The sequence below is a fragment of the Rhincodon typus genome, chromosome 7 (genome assembly GCF_021869965.1).
Source record: "Rhincodon typus isolate 14 chromosome 7, sRhiTyp1.1, whole genome shotgun sequence".
Classification (NCBI taxonomy): domain Eukaryota; kingdom Metazoa; phylum Chordata; class Chondrichthyes; order Orectolobiformes; family Rhincodontidae; genus Rhincodon; species Rhincodon typus.
Genome location: NC_063338.1, coordinates 43,264,838 through 43,271,165, shown reverse-complemented (window position 1 = coordinate 43,271,165; position 6,328 = coordinate 43,264,838). Strand labels below are relative to the sequence as shown.

Sequence of the window (6,328 nt, the reverse complement as noted above, 5' to 3'; positions counted from 1 at the left end):
ATCATTGGTGAGGCCAGCATTTATTGTTCATTCCTAATTCCCTTTTTAAACACTGCATTCCTTCCACAAAGTTCTTGCTGTTTGATTTAAGACACAATGGTTTTGTACAGTTTAATTAGACAATTTGGCAGAAAAGCACAGTGCTGTGGGTTGGTTTTATCCCTCACTTTTGTGATAAACATCTCTATATCCCAAGTATGAACCAAATATCAATTTAGAATCTTACAAATTACAAAGTTTATATGAGTTTCTTACAAGGATGAAGTAAATATTTCCCCAACTTATAATAAATATGTTTATGAAACGTTGAATTTCCTGACAGTTGTGTCAGAATGGTCTGATTTTTGGCTCAGGGTTTGGAATGGAGTTCCAAGATTGACCCAGCCACAAAGGAGAAATGACAATATATTTCCAAGTAAGGATGGTGCATAGATGGAGGGGAACTTGCTGCTGGTGGTATTCCCATCCATCTGCTGACCTTGTTTTCTGGATCCTAGATAGTTTGGGAGCTGTTGAGAAAACCTTGGGAAGTTATTGTGTCTAATAGATGGACCATGGGTTGATTTTGGTCAGATGTGTGGACGGTTAATTTGTGAAGCAGTGTGATGCCAGCAGTGTGGGTTCAATCCCCACACAGGCTGAGGTTACCACGAAGGACTCTCCTTCTAAACCTCTTCCCTTGCCTGAGGTATGGTGTCCCTCAAGTTAAATCACCACTCTTCGTCTCTCTCTAATGAGAGAGCAGCCTGTGGTCTGCAAAGACTATGGTGACTTGACTTGATAGCAGTTGAAGCCACTATAGGTATTCTGTGCCAGTGTGAAGGCTGTGAACATTTAACGTGGTAGATGGGCAAATGGAAAATGTCTGCTTAGCTCAGTGAACTGGACAGCTGTAGAATGATGCCAGCAGCACAGGTTGAATTCCTGTACTGGCTGAGTTTACCATGAAGGCCTCGGCCCTTGCTGAAGCATTTGGAGATTCAGGTTAAATCACCACCAGTTGTCTTTCTACAATGTAAGTGTAATGTTACTTTGGTCTGAATAGTATTAAGCTTTGTTAGAGTTGTTCAATGTCCTATGATAAAACAATGTTTTAGATAAATGTTTTTACATTGCAACTTGTGTGTAGTGAAATGTCCCAAGGTACCTTACAGATCTGAAGATAATCCATCTAAAGAGATACAAAGACAGAAGTTGTAGGCACAAAAACTGAGTGTTTAACATGCACATTGTTATTAGTAATGTAAATAACTCAGCAATTTTGTTAAGGAACCCACGAGCTGCAAACTGCCCTAAGTCACAGGACGATCTGTGCCGCTCTATAGTTAGCCTCATGGATTTGGCAGTTTGCTGTTGACCACTCCATGCATGTCAAGAAATTTCTGCTTTTATGCCCTAATTGCAACCTCAAATGTTATGTGATCCTTGTAACATTTCCCATCTCTGGTACATCAGCTGCCAACCACTGGCTGAGTGATATCCTTCACATGCTTGGACTTCCCTAATGTAGGTAAACTAAGGAAGAGAAACTGACACACTGCAACTGGGAGAGTCAGGTCACTGGAGGGGGTGCTGCGTGTGCAGCGGAGCTGCTGGTTGAGTGGTCTGGATTTACGAACATTCTGGGTATCACGGCTATGGCACTGTAAAGAAGCATCATCAATTAACATTGTACCGATGTACAGACTGTGAGATCACTTTCCCACAAATGTGTGGCAAGTGGCAGTAATCACGGGGTAATCCACTTCCTTCATAGCATCAACAACAGGAATCTTTCTACTTCTGTTATGATCCCAGACAGAACCACCAAATTGATGTTGTGGTCTGTTTAGAGATCAGGAACAGTTATTTTTAAAGTTGACAAAGTGTGAAATCTAGGGAACTTACTTAGAAAATAAAGTGACAAAGTTCCATGTTTTTGAACAAACAACAGTAAGCTTCATAATACAATTTTGAAACAATAATAAAATCTACAATAAATGTATGACTTATATTCTAATACCCAGAATTAACACGTGGCAAATATGTGGAATATTCTGTGACTGAACATCCCATAGTGAACATTTAGATGGATCCCATGGATTTCTCAGCAATTGCCTCAGACACTGATGGCACATTGGTAATATGGTCTTGAAAATGTCTCAAGAGAGCTTTTTGGTCATAGAATGCCTTAACAACTACTCCCATTCTGGTCAGTCACCAACCTTTCCTAAGTATATAGTCCTCTGGACTGCATTGTTCATTCACAAGCATAACTCTGGTATTTCAATAACAGTTAGCTTCACCAAATTAAAACTGCCCCCAGGTATCTTTTTTTCCCCTGACGAGCAACCTTGCTCAGTTGTATCCAGCATATACTACTACTGGGCTTTTTAACCTCCCTTACTCAGCTGTATTGAGCTATTAGAGACCTCACAGCTACCCTGAATTCCGTAAGTCATTACTAAACATAGTTTTTATAACTCTTCTAACCCTGATCTTAACTCAAATGCATGATGTCCCTGAGCTCTCACTACACACATGCTATATATTTCAGCTACCTTTAGCTGCACATTTAACAACAGCTCTGCCTAACAATAATGTCTGCTTCTGCTCTTAAATAAAAACAGAAAATGCTGGAGATACTGAACAGGCCTGGCAGCATCTGTGGAGAGAGAACAGAGTTAACATTTCACGTTCAAAAATTTCTTGGCTGAGATAAGATCTCGTCCATTGGTTACGGGATTACTTAATCCTGTCTATCACATGTTGCTTCTGCTGTTTGCCATGCAAATATACATAGGTTGTAATTTCATCAGCTTGATACCTCATTTATAAGTATGCCTGGTGCTGCTCCTGGCATGGTCTCCTGCACACTTCATTGACTGATGTCCCAGCTTGATGATAATTGTAGATTGGGGAATATGCAAGCTATGAGGTTACAGATTGTGCTTGAATACACTTTTGTTTTTGCTAATAGCCCACAGCACTTTATATTTGCCCAGTTTTGAATTTCTAGATCTAACTGAAGTATGCCTCATCAATCACAGTGGTAGTACCACACAACATGATGGAGGGTATCTAAATGTGGAGGTGGTACGTGGTAACCAGCGTGAGGTTTCCTTGTCCATGTTTGCCCCGATGCCAGGAGATTTCATGAGATCGAAAGTTAATGATGAGAACATCCAGCGTAATTCCATCCCAAAAGCATACCCATGCTGTCACCTCTGGTGAGTCTGTGCTAATGTGGGACAGAACATCCCCAGGAATGGTGGTAGTAGTATCAGGAGAATTGTCTGTAAGATTCTGTGAGTACGACTATGTCGGGCTGTTGATTGACTTGTCTGTGAGACAGCTCTTCCAATTTTGACACAAGCCCTCAGGTTTTAGTCAGGAGGACTTTGTAAGATCAACAGGACTGAAGATGTGGTGTCATTTCCAGCGCCTAGGTCAATGCTGAGAGGACGATCTGGTTTCATTCTTCACTTTAGAGTTGGTAGCAATTTTGATACACTTAGAAGGCATTGCTCTGGTCTAGAATTACAGGATGCCAGACCAGGTAAGGATGGTGGATTTCCTTCTCTAACAGACATTGTGATTCAGATGGCACAGTGTGGAGCTGGAGGAACACAGCAGGCCAGGCAGCATCAGAGGAGCAGGAAAGCTGACATTTTGGGTTGGGACTCTTCTTCAGAAAAAATTTAGATTTGGTGTGGTTGATCAGTAGACAGGGTGTGATGGAGGATGCAATATTTATTAGATTACTGAAGAGTATGGTGAGGCAAAGATGTATTTACAGTCATAGAGCTGTACAGATTGGAAAAGGACCCTTCGGTCCACTCGTCCATGCCAACCAGATATCCTAAATTAATCTAGTCCAATTTGTCTGCATTTGGCCTATATCCTCTAAATCCTTCCTATTCATATAACCATCCAGATGCCTTTTAAATGTTGTAATTATACCAGCCTCCACCACTTCCTCTGGAAGCTCATTCCATACATGCACCACCCTCTGCGTGAAAAAGTTGCCACTTAGGTCCCTTTTAAATCTTTCCCCTCTCACCTTAAACCTATGCCCTCTAGTTTTGGGCTTCCCCACCTTTGGTAAAAGACCTTGGCTATTCAACCTATCAGTGCCCCTCATGATCTTATAAACCTCTGTAAGGTTCCCCCTCAGCCTCTGCTGCTCCAGGAAAAATAGCCCTAGCCTATTAAGACTCTCCCTATAGCTCATAGTCTCCAACTTTGGCAACACCCTTGTAAAGCTTTTGTGAGCCCTTTCACGTTTCACAACATCCTTCCTATAGCAGGGAGACCGGAACTGCACACAGTATTCCAAAAGTGGCCTAACCAATGTCCTGTACAGCCACAACATAACCTCCCAATTCCTCAATGCACTGACCAATAAAAGCAAGCATACCAAATGCCTTCTTCACTATCCTATCTACCTGCAACTCCACTTTCAAGGAACTATAAACCTGCACTCCAAGGTCTCTTTGTTCAGCAACGCTCCCCAGGGCCATACTATTAAGTACATAAATCCTGCCCTGATTTGCCTTCCCAAAATGCAGCACCTCACATTTATCTAAATTAAACTCTACCTGCCACTCCTTTGCCCATTGGCCCATCTGGTCAAGGCCCCATTGCACTCTGATGTAACCTTCTTTGCTGTCCACCACACCTCAAATTTTGGTGTCATCTGCAAACTTACCAACCATACCTCCTATGTTCACATCCAAATCATTTGTATAAATGGTGAAAAGCAGTGGACCCAGCATCGATCCATGTGGCACACCGCTGGTCACAGGCCTCCAGTCTGAAAAACAACTTTCCTCCACCACCACCTATGTTCTATCTTTGAGCCAGTTCTGTATCTAAATGGCTATCTCTCCCTGTATTCCATGTGATCTAACCTTGCTAACCAGTCCACCATGAGGAACCTTGTAGAATACATTACTGAAGTCCATATAGATCACATCCACCACTCTACCCTCATCAATCCTCTTCTTTACTTCTTCAAAAAACTCAATCAAGTTAGTAAGACACGATTCTCATGCACAAAGCCATGTTGCCTATCCCTTATCAGTCCTTGTCTTTCCAAATACATGTAAATCCTGTCCCTCAGGATTCCCTCCAACAACTTGCCCACCACCAATGTTAGGCTCACCGGGCTACAGTTCCCTGGCTTCCTTACCACCTTTCTTAAATAGTGGCACCTGTTAGCCAATCTCCAGACTTATGGCACCTCACACGTGGCTATGAATGATACAAATATCTCAGCAATGGGCCCAGTAATCACTTCCCTAGATTCCCACAGAGTTCTAGGGTACACCTGATCAGGTCTAGGGCATTTATCCACCATTATGTGCTTTAAGACATCCAGCACCTCTTCCTCTGTAATATCGAAATTTTTCAAGATGTTGCTTTTTATATCACCACTTTATCTATCTTCCGTATCCTTCTCCACGGTAAACACTGATGCAAAATACTTTTCTGAAGAAGGGTCCAGACCGGAAACGTCAGCTTTCCTATTCCTCTGATGCTGTTTGGCCTGCTTTCTTCATCCAGCTCCACACTTCGTTATCTCAGATTCCAGCATCGGCAGTTCTTACTAACTCTCGATGCAAAATACTTGTTTAGTATCTCCTCCATTCTCCTGCAGTGGTGGCAGAATGCTGGAAGTGGCAGAAATCACAGAGAATGATTATGTAAATACAGAGGCTTTGGTGGGTGAAGACAAGCAGAATGGTATTCTGGTTTTGGGATAAACATGACTTTGTGAATGCAGAAGTACAGGAAGTGGAACACGGGCAGTCAATGTCATTAATTAGGCTCTACATTATAGGCTCTATATTAGAAGCACTAATACAGGAGATGGTATCTTTATAATATTGTGTAACAGAGATCGTCTTCACTGCTGGTCAAAAATGAAGAGCCCGTTAAAACCTTCATTATAAAATTACTAAAAGTTTCGTAGAGATCTGTAAACCAATATTTTAAAACAATAATGAATTGTGCCCCGTGTGAGGATCGAACTCACGACCTTCAGATTATGAGACTGACGCGCTACCTACTGCGCTAACGAGGCTCTGCCCAAACTTGCGGAAGCAGCTTTAATAAAGGTACAATCCGTCACTGAATACCGTTTGACAATATTTTACGACACTGACGGGGGGCGCAGATCGGGTTTGCAGCAAGTTCGCGGGAGAGGGAGGGTCGACCTGGTTCAATTTTTCATTCGTCCTCATTTGTTCACTATGAGACGGTCGGTGGGTGGCCCCATCCCCACCCGCGCGGGATCGGACATGCGCCGCAACCTCCGGGAGCTGGCGACGGGCGCGAGTGAAAT

The 6,328-nt window shown here is 42.6% G+C and overlaps 1 non-coding gene across 1 annotated transcript; it reads right to left on the bottom strand.

The window, feature by feature from the left end:
* Positions 1-5,994: 5,994 nt before the first annotated feature.
* trnam-cau lies at positions 5,995-6,067 on the bottom strand. Its single transcript has one exon. It is a non-coding gene; the product is annotated as a tRNA-Met (tRNA).
* Between the last annotated feature and the right edge of the window lie 261 nt (positions 6,068-6,328).